This window comes from Lissotriton vulgaris, chromosome 6 (genome assembly GCF_964263255.1).
Source record: "Lissotriton vulgaris chromosome 6, aLisVul1.2, whole genome shotgun sequence".
Taxonomy (NCBI): Eukaryota; Metazoa; Chordata; class Amphibia; order Caudata; family Salamandridae; genus Lissotriton; species Lissotriton vulgaris.
Window position 1 is genome coordinate 585,251,543 of NC_141694.1, and position 13,466 is coordinate 585,265,008.

Consider the following 13,466-nt stretch of genomic DNA (forward strand, 5'->3'; position numbering starts at 1 on the left):
TAGTTCCTCACCTTTTTGGAGGGTAGCCGAGATAACAGCAGCATTCTTCGGGCCATCATTCCTAAAAGCGAAGGCACAGTATGTTAAGCACTATTTAGTAAGATAACCTGAAAGAAACAGTACATCATTCTTCACCCACTCGAGTCTCTACCTCACCGGAGCTGAAAAGTATAGCAAATCTTAACAGCCTGCAAGAGGAGAAGAGTTCCACGGTCCCTCCTTTAGCCCCACTTACGAAGCTCTCTTGCAAAAACACCAAGTCACTTTTAGCTGCCTGCAATATGATGCATGGGCGTCTGTCCAGCTCAGATTTATGAGTACATGATAGGTTTCTCATTATTGAACACTCGTTCTCAGTGAGGGCAAGTGTATCATCATCGCCAGAGGAGCCTGTAGAGGCAGCAGTCAGTGGTGACAAGGAACGAGGACCACAACATTTGACCAAAAAGCAGGAATGAGCACTGGTTAAGACATTGGCACTACAATCCATCAAGACACACAGGAACAACTGAAAGGTACTCTCAACCTGCAATTCGAAGTAAGATGAATTATGGGGAACACTGACAAACAGGTCAGTCACACTACTCAGTTGGACGAGGGCACAAAGGCTGGGGGAAAGGAATAGCAGAGTATCAAATGAAGGGGAGCTGAATGCTTACCAGATAAAAGAGCAGCACCTACAGGAGGTACCTCTGAAAAATGTAGTCTACAAGCTAAACATGAAAACTCAAGCTCAATTACTTTGCACACGCTGTGAACTAACTGGACCCTAATAGCCTAATCGTGAAGGATGGAAAAGAGTATCTGGTGGTTTGACATGCCAAAAACCAGACAGGTCATAAAGCTCACCAGTCAATAAGCAACTACAGAGGTTCACAAAGTCAAGAGAAGCCCCATGCCAGTGCTAACAGCCAATCAACACTCGCTTTCAAAATTGCGTTCTCGGTTTTAACTGCACTGCGACACAAATCAGTCACATAAGGCAATGTCTGGGTGTGCCATTTTCCCCTTTGGCCTTCTCCCTCTTCTGAAGGCTTGGGGTCTGATTGCACCAAGAGGCAGATTACAGACAGGTCATGGAGTACAGGGGTTACATGGGAGCACCATGGTGGGTCTTGTAGCCTCCATGCTTCAGGAAGGCCTGGTGCAGGGGTGGAAGTAAGGGTGCAATCCTTACATTCTTCTCTCTATTATTCCCACCCAGTCTTGGATCTGGTCCCATGGTACGGACTTTGGTGCAGCATAATCTAATGGACATGCAGCACAATATCGCCTCTTGCGCTGAAAGGTTGACACTTGTTAGTGGGTTAACTGCAAAGGAGGAAAACTCAAAATGACAATTCATCCGAGTGGCTAGAGAAGTTTAAGTATGCAGTTTAGTGATTATATTTCCCCTTGGATGCAAACACTGCAATTATTTTGGTGAACAAAACAAAATTATTGTATTCTTCTGTGGCAGTTTTATGGCTTTATAGCATTTACTTAACCCCTTCCGTGCGGGGCGTATTTTCCGCCTGTGCTGACTCCGCCTTGCGCGGGCGGAGTCATGACGGAACGGTTCCGTCATCAGCACAGCTCACCCGTAGCTGATGACGGAACCGTTCTGTCATCAGCATGGAAGGAGTTAACTATGAGAGAACAACTTTACAAACCCACCACAAGACTCAGATTTTTTTTCTGAATGGTCAATTTGCTTGTAAGTGTAGATCACCAGATATTTTTGGCAATGAATAGCAGCGGTTTTGAGTCCTGTTGTGTAAAGTTAATGGAAGTGACCAACCAAAAGAACCAGCTTCAGAGCTAGTGCAGTGGGCGGCAGACATTTGGAGCAGGATAGACACTACCGGGCAGAGCAAAAAAGGGAGGAGGGCTGTGGCTATCTAACATACTGTTCAAATGAGGCTAGCCAAAGCAGTAACATGCTGGTCAATCAAGGTCAGGCTGACCCATCACAGCATGCAACGGCTGTGCCCGACGTAGAGTACATAGAATGCGGTTACGTCCCCACGCATGGTGAGAAGATGCAGTGGTCCTTTTCGGTTTAGCAGATAAATCGCGGACACAAAACATTCACTGGTCACAAAAGGCCAGCGTTAACTGAAATTGGAACAAAGAAAATATTCAAGTATTCTTTACTGGCCTAAAAGCTATCAGGATATAAGAAATGAACAGCACTGTGCACAGTTTTGTAGAAATTGCAAACTGGTGTCAGTTATTTTGACAAAGTGGAAGACAAAGCTAAGGAGATACTGTAGGCCTAACCATGGCAACGTCGCAGAGTGTGCAACCGCCTACCGCAGTTTTCCAAAATCCAGGTAAGAAAAACATTAAGTGAAAACAATGGCACAGAGTTTTCAATCCTCATTAGGTAGAAATTGATAGAAAGTCATTTGAAACACTGTTTTATTTCATTGGGTAATGAGGGCCAAACAAATGTGAACACTTACCAGAAGCTGAGCCGATCCCAGCTGAATTTGGCAGACGACACGAGTACACTGAAGCTGTGAATCGAAAGAAATGGCACTTTAAGGAGGATCACGTTTCGAAGTAGAAGCGCATAACTTTTAGTAGAAACAAGGAAAGCAGGAAAATAATGACAAATATATGGCTGCACTAAGGATTCCGGGCTGCTACACAGTGAATTTGGAAACTGCACAGACCAAGATCTCAGAGACCAAATTGAGATGAATACTTATTTTAATAATCTTCATAAAAGATTACTCTGTAGACAAAAGTCCAGCCCCTGAGAGAATATGTATGAACAGCCAAGTGGTTTGAGAAGTTAATGTTACCTGCTCTGGCCATTGCAAGAAAGAGCACAATTGATTCACCCTACTGTCAATGTTGTGAGTTAGAGAAAAGTCATATACAAAAGGAAGGGAGAGGGAGATATCTATTCAAGATGTGGTTCAAGGACACGAGGGAAGCAATTCCGCTGGTCCAGCAGTGGGAAAGAAGTGCAAAATATCAGGACACTTTTAAAAGTGTGTTTAAGGCACATAACTCAGTGAGAGTAAGTCACATAAAGGAGAAAATAAATCATGTGAGTGAAAGAATGTCAAAACTGGCGTTAACAGTAGATAAAGAGTTATGACTGATTTGGGTTTACTTGTAACTATTTTATCGGAATACAGTTTTACAGAAGTTCCGGCAAATGAGCTCCTGAAGGCTTCATATATTAAAAATGAAGTGTTTGGTGAGCACGTATCATTACTTACGGCTATATGAAGACTGCTGAGGAGATTAAGGACAGTGGTACTTACACAAAAGTTTACATAGCGAGTGACAGTAGAGACCTAATTGGATGGGTTAATCAGGGTAGATTAGGGTCCGCACCAGGTACAGATAGCCCATCGATTCTGATGGGGCGGATGGATGAGTGTCATATTTTGAACTGTTTTGGAGAGGTTTTCTTTGTCAAAGTAGGTTGTAGCAAACGGTTTGAGCACACAATTTTGCAGAAAGGCGCCATCCTGTCAAACATAAGAAGGGAAATGTGAAACTCAATCTTAGGGGTGAGTCGAGGCAGCTTTTAGGTGATTTATGTGTGCAAGACATTATTAAGCCTGTTGATGTAGCACAGTTGATTTCCGCTGTCCTAAAGTGGGCAAAAGGAGGGGTGTCTAAATAAGATTGTGTGCAGGTTGGCGCTCACTCACCAAGAATATAGTTACTGAACATCATTCGATTTCCAAAATACAGGAAATGATAGGCATGCTGAGGGATGCCGGTTATTTTACAATAGAACTTAATGCAGCACTTCATCAAATGATACTTGAAGCCAATTCTCAATTCTTAACTACCTCTGTTACGCCATTTGTTGCTTATAAATATTTGCGTATACCATGCCGACCCACATTCGTGACTACTATTTTACAAAGCTAATGTACAAATTTCAAAATCTCCATCCAGTACAAGCTTTCCTGGACGATGGTTTGATTCATGCCTATAGTGTTGAGGAATACAACAGGATATTAACAGGAATTCACGGGGTGCTGAAAGATAGGGAGTATGACTGTGACAAAAGAGAACTGCAAGTTTTTGACATTCTGTGGAGCATTCAATTTGGAGGTTTGGTGGAAGCAGTAACTGAGGGACCCTGTACGATTTACAAAGATCAACTAAGATTGTTCATACAAATGAGTGCATATTATTTGGGACAAGTGCTAGAGTTAAATCCCACAATATATTTACTTGGCATGGAAAACCACAGGGGCCATTTGATAGCTTCTACATGTGATGAGTACAAAGAAAAACATGCAGCAATTTTCGCTGCATGAAGTGTATAATCCTTTAAAAGCTCAATTTAGATCTAAATATTGCCCCATTTTTACAAGAACCACCATATCCGATCTATAAATATGCTCAACTTTAGTTGCAATCAGCAAGCAATAATCATATGTGGAATGGCAATCTGATTTCAGGAGTCAGATCCGTACGAGTTCTCTTCATAAAGTCAGGTTCGGGATTGTCTCATCATTAATCAGACTGATTTTAAACCTTACACCACATGTGGAGGAGCGAAGCATACTTTTAGAATGCAGCATCTGTATGACCATCTTCGGTCAGACAATGCATCTGTGCTTCTTAGAAGCACTACAGACAAATCGGTCTTTTCAAATAGATAGCATGGCCCACAAAACACCGACCTCACAAGTTCACCCAATATCAAGAGTTAAGCTATAGCATGTACATAGGTCCCACAGCATACAAAGATCCAAGTCTTAGTAAGACAACGCAAGAAGGACATCAAGTTGCACAATAAAAGACATTTAAGCTACAAAGTCTAACTGACGCCTGCTTGAAAATAGTTCCTCACCTTTTTGGAGGGTAGCCGAGATAACAGCAGCATTCTTCGGGCCATCATTCCTAAAAGCGAAGGCACAGTATGTTAAGCACTATTTAGTAAGATAACCTGAAAGAAACAGTACATCATTCTTCACCCACTCGAGTCTCTACCTCACCGGAGCTGAAAAGTATAGCAAATCTTAACAGCCTGCAAGAGGAGAAGAGTTCCACGGTCCCTCCTTTAGCCCCACTTACGAAGCTCTCTTGCAAAAACACCAAGTCACTTTTAGCTGCCTGCAATATGATGCATGGGCGTCTGTCCAGCTCAGATTTATGAGTACATGATAGGTTTCTCATTATTGAACACTCGTTCTCAGTGAGGGCAAGTGTATCATCATCGCCAGAGGAGCCTGTAGAGGCAGCAGTCAGTGGTGACAAGGAACGAGGACCACAACATTTGACCAAAAAGCAGGAATGAGCACTGGTTAAGACATTGGCACTACAATCCATCAAGACACACAGGAACAACTGAAAGGTACTCTCAACCTGCAATTCGAAGTAAGATGAATTATGGGGAACACTGACAAACAGGTCAGTCACACTACTCAGTTGGACGAGGGCACAAAGGCTGGGGGAAAGGAATAGCAGAGTATCAAATGAAGGGGAGCTGAATGCTTACCAGATAAAAGAGCAGCACCTACAGGAGGTACCTCTGAAAAATGTAGTCTACAAGCTAAACATGAAAACTCAAGCTCAATTACTTTGCACACGCTGTGAACTAACTGGACCCTAATAGCCTAATCGTGAAGGATGGAAAAGAGTATCTGGTGGTTTGACATGCCAAAAACCAGACAGGTCATAAAGCTCACCAGTCAATAAGCAACTACAGAGGTTCACAAAGTCAAGAGAAGCCCCATGCCAGTGCTAACAGCCAATCAACACTCGCTTTCAAAATTGCGTTCTCGGTTTTAACTGCACTGCGACACAAATCAGTCACATAAGGCAATGTCTGGGTGTGCCATTTTCCCCTTTGGCCTTCTCCCTCTTCTGAAGGCTTGGGGTCTGATTGCACCAAGAGGCAGATTACAGACAGGTCATGGAGTACAGGGGTTACATGGGAGCACCATGGTGGGTCTTGTAGCCTCCATGCTTCAGGAAGGCCTGGTGCAGGGGTGGAAGTAAGGGTGCAATCCTTACATTCTTCTCTCTATTATTCCCACCCAGTCTTGGATCTGGTCCCATGGTACGGACTTTGGTGCAGCATAATCTAATGGACATGCAGCACAATATCGCCTCTTGCGCTGAAAGGTTGACACTTGTTAGTGGGTTAACTGCAAAGGAGGAAAACTCAAAATGACAATTCATCCGAGTGGCTAGAGAAGTTTAAGTATGCAGTTTAGTGATTATATTTCCCCTTGGATGCAAACACTGCAATTATTTTGGTGAACAAAACAAAATTATTGTATTCTTCTGTGGCAGTTTTATGGCTTTATAGCATTTACTTAACCCCTTCCGTGCGGGGCGTATTTTCCGCCTGTGCTGACTCCGCCTTGCGCGGGCGGAGTCATGACGGAACGGTTCCGTCATCAGCACAGCTCACCCGTAGCTGATGACGGAACCGTTCTGTCATCAGCATGGAAGGAGTTAACTATGAGAGAACAACTTTACAAACCCACCACAAGACTCAGATTTTTTTTCTGAATGGTCAATTTGCTTGTAAGTGTAGATCACCAGATATTTTTGGCAATGAATAGCAGCGGTTTTGAGTCCTGTTGTGTAAAGTTAATGGAAGTGACCAACCAAAAGAACCAGCTTCAGAGCTAGTGCAGTGGGCGGCAGACATTTGGAGCAGGATAGACACTACCGGGCAGAGCAAAAAAGGGAGGAGGGCTGTGGCTATCTAACATACTGTTCAAATGAGGCTAGCCAAAGCAGTAACATGCTGGTCAATCAAGGTCAGGCTGACCCATCACAGCATGCAACGGCTGTGCCCGACGTAGAGTACATAGAATGCGGTTACGTCCCCACGCATGGTGAGAAGATGCAGTGGTCCTTTTCGGTTTAGCAGATAAATCGCGGACACAAAACATTCACTGGTCACAAAAGGCCAGCGTTAACTGAAATTGGAACAAAGAAAATATTCAAGTATTCTTTACTGGCCTAAAAGCTATCAGGATATAAGAAATGAACAGCACTGTGCACAGTTTTGTAGAAATTGCAAACTGGTGTCAGTTATTTTGACAAAGTGGAAGACAAAGCTAAGGAGATACTGTAGGCCTAACCATGGCAACGTCGCAGAGTGTGCAACCGCCTACCGCAGTTTTCCAAAATCCAGGTAAGAAAAACATTAAGTGAAAACAATGGCACAGAGTTTTCAATCCTCATTAGGTAGAAATTGATAGAAAGTCATTTGAAACACTGTTTTATTTCATTGGGTAATGAGGGCCAAACAAATGTGAACACTTACCAGAAGCTGAGCCGATCCCAGCTGAATTTGGCAGACGACACGAGTACACTGAAGCTGTGAATCGAAAGAAATGGCACTTTAAGGAGGATCACGTTTCGAAGTAGAAGCGCATAACTTTTAGTAGAAACAAGGAAAGCAGGAAAATAATGACAAATATATGGCTGCACTAAGGATTCCGGGCTGCTACACAGTGAATTTGGAAACTGCACAGACCAAGATCTCAGAGACCAAATTGAGATGAATACTTATTTTAATAATCTTCATAAAAGATTACTCTGTAGACAAAAGTCCAGCCCCTGAGAGAATATGTATGAACAGCCAAGTGGTTTGAGAAGTTAATGTTACCTGCTCTGGCCATTGCAAGAAAGAGCACAATTGATTCACCCTACTGTCAATGTTGTGAGTTAGAGAAAAGTCATATACAAAAGGAAGGGAGAGGGAGATATCTATTCAAGATGTGGTTCAAGGACACGAGGGAAGCAATTCCGCTGGTCCAGCAGTGGGAAAGAAGTGCAAAATATCAGGACACTTTTAAAAGTGTGTTTAAGGCACATAACTCAGTGAGAGTAAGTCACATAAAGGAGAAAATAAATCATGTGAGTGAAAGAATGTCAAAACTGGCGTTAACAGTAGATAAAGAGTTATGACTGATTTGGGTTTACTTGTAACTATTTTATCGGAATACAGTTTTACAGAAGTTCCGGCAAATGAGCTCCTGAAGGCTTCATATATTAAAAATGAAGTGTTTGGTGAGCACGTATCATTACTTACGGCTATGTGAAGACTGCTGAGGAGATTAAGGACAGTGGTACTTACACAAAAGTTTACATAACGAGTGACAGTAGAGACCTAATTGGATGGGTTAATCAGGGTAGATTAGGGTCCGCACCAGGTACAGATAGCCCATCGATTCTGATGGGGCGGATGGGTGAGTGTCCTATTTTGAACTGTTTTGGAGAGGTTTTCTTTGTCAAAGTAGGTTGTAGCAAACGGTTTGAGCACACAATTTTGCAGAAAGGCGCCATCCTGTCAAACATAAGAAGGGAAATGTGAAACTCAATCTTAGGGGTGAGTCGAGGCAGCTTTTAGGTGATTTATGTGTGCAAGACATTATTAAGCCTGTTGATGTAGCACAGTTGATTTCCGCTGTCCTAAAGTGGGCAAAAGGAGGGGTGTCTAAATAAGATTGTGTGCAGGTTGGCGCTCACTCACCAATATAGTTACTGAACATCATTCGATTTCCAAAATACAGGAAATGATAGGCATGCTGAGGGATGCCGGTTATTTTACAATAGAACTTAATGCAGCACTTCATCAAATGATACTTGAAGCCAATTCTCAATTCTTAACTACCTCTGTTACGCCATTTGGTGCTTATAAATATTTGCGTATACCATGCCGACCCACATTCGTGACTACTATTTTACAAAGCTTATGTACAGATTTCAAAATCTCCAGCCAGTACAAGCTTTCCTGGACGATGGTTTGATTCATGCCTATAGTGTCGAGGAATACAACAGGATATTAACAGGAATTCACGGGGTGCTGAAAGATAGGGAGTATGACTGTGACAAAAGAGAACTGCAAGTTTTTGACATTCTGTGGAGCATTCAATTTGGAGGTTTGGTGGAAGCAGTAACTGAGGGACCCTGTACGATTTACAAAGATCAACTAAGATTGTTCATACAAATGAGTGCATATTATTTGGGACAAGTGCTAGAGTTAAATCCCACAATATATTTACTTGGCATGGAAAACCACAGGGGCCATTTGATAGCTTCTACATGTGATGAGTACAAAGAAAAACATGCAGCAATTTTCGCTGCATGAAGTGTATAATCCTTTAAAAGCTCAATTTAGATCTAAATATTGCCCCATTTTTACAAGAACCACCATATCCGATCTATAAATATGCTCAACTTTAGTTGCAATCAGCAAGCAATAATCATATGTGGAATGGCAATCTGATTTCAGGAGTCAGATCCGTACGAGTTCTCTTCATAAAGTCAGGTTCGGGATTGTCTCATCATTAATCAGACTGATTTTAAACCTTACACCACATGTGGAGGAGCGAAGCATACTTTTAGAATGCAGCATCTGTATGACCATCTTCGGTCAGACAATGCATCTGTGCTTCTTAGAAGCACTACAGACAAATCGGTCTTTTCAAATAGATAGCATGGCCCACAAAACACCGACCTCACAAGTTCACCCAATATCAAGAGTTAAGCTATAGCATGTACATAGGTCCCACAGCATACAAAGATCCAAGTCTTAGTAAGACAACGCAAGAAGGACATCAAGTTGCACAATAAAAGACATTTAAGCTACAAAGTCTAACTGACGCCTGCTTGAAAATAGTTCCTCACCTTTTTGGAGGGTAGCCGAGATAACAGCAGCATTCTTCGGGCCATCATTCCTAAAAGCGAAGGCACAGTATGTTAAGCACTATTTAGTAAGATAACCTGAAAGAAACAGTACATCATTCTTCACCCACTCGAGTCTCTACCTCACCGGAGCTGAAAAGTATAGCAAATCTTAACAGCCTGCAAGAGGAGAAGAGTTCCACGGTCCCTCCTTTAGCCTCACTTACGAAGCTCTCGTGCAAAAACACCAAGTCACTTTTAGCTGCCTGCAATAGGATGCATGGGCGTCTGTCCAGCTCAGATTTATGAGTACATGATAGGTTTCTCATTATTGAACACTCGTTCTCAGTGAGGGCAAGTGTATCATCATCGCCAGAGGAGCCTGTAGAGGCAGCAGTCAGTGGTGACAAGGAACGAGGACCACAACATTTGACCAAAAAGCAGGAATGAGCACTGGTTAAGACATTGGCACTACAATCCATCAAGACACACAGGAACAACTGAAAGGTACTCTCAACCTGCAATTCGAAGTAAGATGAATTATGGGGAACACTGACAAACAGGTCAGTCACACTACTCAGTTGGACGAGGGCACAAAGGCTGGGGGAAAGGAATAGCAGAGTATCAAATGAAGGGGAGCTGAATGCTTACCAGATAAAAGAGCAGCACCTACAGGAGGTACCTCTGAAAAATGTAGTCTACAAGCTAAACATGAAAACTCAAGCTCAATTACTTTGCACACGCTGTGAACTAACTGGACCCTAATAGCCTAATCGTGAAGGATGGAAAAGAGTATCTGGTGGTTTGACATGCCAAAAACCAGACAGGTCATAAAGCTCACCAGTCAATAAGCAACTACAGAGGTTCACAAAGTCAAGAGAAGCCCCATGCCAGTGCTAACAGCCAATCAACACTCGCTTTCAAAATTGCGTTCTCGGTTTTAACTGCACTGCGACACAAATCAGTCACATAAGGCAATGTCTGGGTGTGCCATTTTCCCCTTTGGCCTTCTCCCTCTTCTGAAGGCTTGGGGTCTGATTGCACCAAGAGGCAGATTACAGACAGGTCATGGAGTACAGGGGTTACATGGGAGCACCATGGTGGGTCTTGTAGCCTCCATGCTTCAGGAAGGCCTGGTGCAGGGGTGGAAGTAAGGGTGCAATCCTTACATTCTTCTCTCTATTATTCCCACCCAGTCTTGGATCTGGTCCCATGGTACGGACTTTGGTGCAGCATAATCTAATGGACATGCAGCACAATATCGCCTCTTGCGCTGAAAGGTTGACACTTGTTAGTGGGTTAACTGCAAAGGAGGAAAACTCAAAATGACAATTCATCCGAGTGGCTAGAGAAGTTTAAGTATGCAGTTTAGTGATTATATTTCCCCTTGGATGCAAACACTGCAATTATTTTGGTGAACAAAACAAAATTATTGTATTCTTCTGTGGCAGTTTTATGGCTTTATAGCATTTACTTAACCCCTTCCGTGCGGGGCGTATTTTCCGCCTGTGCTGACTCCGCCTTGCGCGGGCGGAGTCATGACGGAACGGTTCCGTCATCAGCACAGCTCACCCGTAGCTGATGACGGAACCGTTCTGTCATCAGCATGGAAGGAGTTAACTATGAGAGAACAACTTTACAAACCCACCACAAGACTCAGATTTTTTTCCTGAATGGTCAATTTGCTTGTAAGTGTAGATCACCAGATATTTTTGGCAATGAATAGCAGCGGTTTTGAGTCCTGTTGTGTAAAGTTAATGGAAGTGACCAACCAAAAGAACCAGCTTCAGAGCTAGTGCAGTGGGCGGCAGACATTTGGAGCAGGATAGACACTACCGGGCAGAGCAAAAAAGGGAGGAGGGCTGTGGCTATCTAACATACTGTTCAAATGAGGCTAGCCAAAGCAGTAACATGCTGGTCAATCAAGGTCAGGCTGACCCATCACAGCATGCAACGGCTGTGCCCGACGTAGAGTACATAGAATGCGGTTACGTCCCCACGCATGGTGAGAAGATGCAGTGGTCCTTTTCGGTTTAGCAGATAAATCGCGGACACAAAACATTCACTGGTCACAAAAGGCCAGCGTTAACTGAAATTGGAACAAAGAAAATATTCAAGTATTCTTTACTGGCCTAAAAGCTATCAGGATATAAGAAATGAACAGCACTGTGCACAGTTTTGTAGAAATTGCAAACTGGTGTCAGTTATTTTGACAAAGTGGAAGACAAAGCTAAGGAGATACTGTAGGCCTAACCATGGCAACGTCGCAGAGTGTGCAACCGCCTACCGCAGTTTTCCAAAATCCAGGTAAGAAAAACATTAAGTGAAAACAATGGCACAGAGTTTTCAATCCTCATTAGGTAGAAATTGATAGAAAGTCATTTGAAACACTGTTTTATTTCATTGGGTAATGAGGGCCAAACAAATGTGAACACTTACCAGAAGCTGAGCCGATCCCAGCTGAATTTGGCAGACGACACGAGTACACTGAAGCTGTGAATCGAAAGAAATGGCACTTTAAGGAGGATCACGTTTCGAAGTAGAAGCGCATAACTTTTAGTAGAAACAAGGAAAGCAGGAAAATAATGACAAATATATGGCTGCACTAAGGATTCCGGGCTGCTACACAGTGAATTTGGAAACTGCACAGACCAAGATCTCAGAGACCAAATTGAGATGAATACTTATTTTAATAATCTTCATAAAAGATTACTCTGTAGACAAAAGTCCAGCCCCTGAGAGAATATGTATGAACAGCCAAGTGGTTTGAGAAGTTAATGTTACCTGCTCTGGCCATTGCAAGAAAGAGCACAATTGATTCACCCTACTGTCAATGTTGTGAGTTAGAGAAAAGTCATATACAAAAGGAAGGGAGAGGGAGATATCTATTCAAGATGTGGTTCAAGGACACGAGGGAAGCAATTCCGCTGGTCCAGCAGTGGGAAAGAAGTGCAAAATATCAGGACACTTTTAAAAGTGTGTTTAAGGCACATAACTCAGTGAGAGTAAGTCACATAAAGGAGAAAATAAATCATGTGAGTGAAAGAATGTCAAAACTGGCGTTAACAGTAGATAAAGAGTTATGACTGATTTGGGTTTACTTGTAACTATTTTATCGGAATACAGTTTTACAGAAGTTCCGGCAAATGAGCTCCTGAAGGCTTCATATATTAAAAATGAAGTGTTTGGTGAGCACGTATCATTACTTACGGCTATATGAAGACTGCTGAGGAGATTAAGGACAGTGGTACTTACACAAAAGTTTACATAACGAGTGACAGTAGAGACCTAATTGGATGGGTTAATCAGGGTAGATTAGGGTCCGCACCAGGTACAGATAGCCCATCGATTCTGATGGGGCGGATGGGTGAGTGTCCTATTTTGAACTGTTTTGGAGAGGTTTTCTTTGTCAAAGTAGGTTGTAGCAAACGGTTTGAGCACACAATTTTGCAGAAAGGCGCCATCCTGTCAAACATAAGAAGGGAAATGTGAAACTCAATCTTAGGGGTGAGTCGAGGCAGCTTTTAGGTGATTTATGTGTGCAAGACATTATTAAGCCTGTTGATGTAGCACAGTTGATTTCCGCTGTCCTAAAGTGGGCAAAAGGAGGGGTGTCTAAATAAGATTGTGTGCAGGTTGGCGCTCACTCACCAATATAGTTACTGAACATCATTCGATTTCCAAAATACAGGAAATGATAGGCATGCTGAGGGATGCCGGTTATTTTACAATAGAACTTAATGCAGCACTTCATCAAATGATACTTGAAGCCAATTCTCAATTCTTAACTACCTCTGTTACGCCATTTGGTGCTTATAAATATTTGCGTATACCATGCCGACCCA

The 13,466-nt window shown here is 42.7% G+C and overlaps 5 non-coding genes across 5 annotated transcripts; all 5 read right to left on the reverse strand.

The window, feature by feature from the left end:
* Positions 1-299: 299 nt before the first annotated feature.
* LOC147707684 (small nucleolar RNA SNORD103/SNORD85) lies at positions 300-385 on the reverse strand. The gene has a single exon (XR_015296791.1). It is a non-coding gene; the product is annotated as a small nucleolar RNA SNORD103/SNORD85 (small nucleolar RNA).
* Positions 386-4,417: 4,032 nt separating this feature from the next.
* LOC147707685 (small nucleolar RNA SNORD50) lies at positions 4,418-4,485 on the reverse strand. Its single transcript, XR_015296822.1, has one exon. It is a non-coding gene; the product is annotated as a small nucleolar RNA SNORD50 (small nucleolar RNA).
* A 622-nt stretch (positions 4,486-5,107) lies between these two features.
* On the reverse strand, positions 5,108-5,193 carry LOC147707686 (small nucleolar RNA SNORD103/SNORD85). Its single transcript, XR_015296792.1, has one exon. It is a non-coding gene; the product is annotated as a small nucleolar RNA SNORD103/SNORD85 (small nucleolar RNA).
* A 4,029-nt stretch (positions 5,194-9,222) lies between these two features.
* Positions 9,223-9,290, reverse strand: LOC147707687 (small nucleolar RNA SNORD50). Its single transcript, XR_015296823.1, has one exon. It is a non-coding gene; the product is annotated as a small nucleolar RNA SNORD50 (small nucleolar RNA).
* Positions 9,291-9,912: 622 nt separating this feature from the next.
* On the reverse strand, positions 9,913-9,998 carry LOC147707688 (small nucleolar RNA SNORD103/SNORD85). The gene has a single exon (XR_015296794.1). It is a non-coding gene; the product is annotated as a small nucleolar RNA SNORD103/SNORD85 (small nucleolar RNA).
* Positions 9,999-13,466: the final 3,468 nt, after the last annotated feature.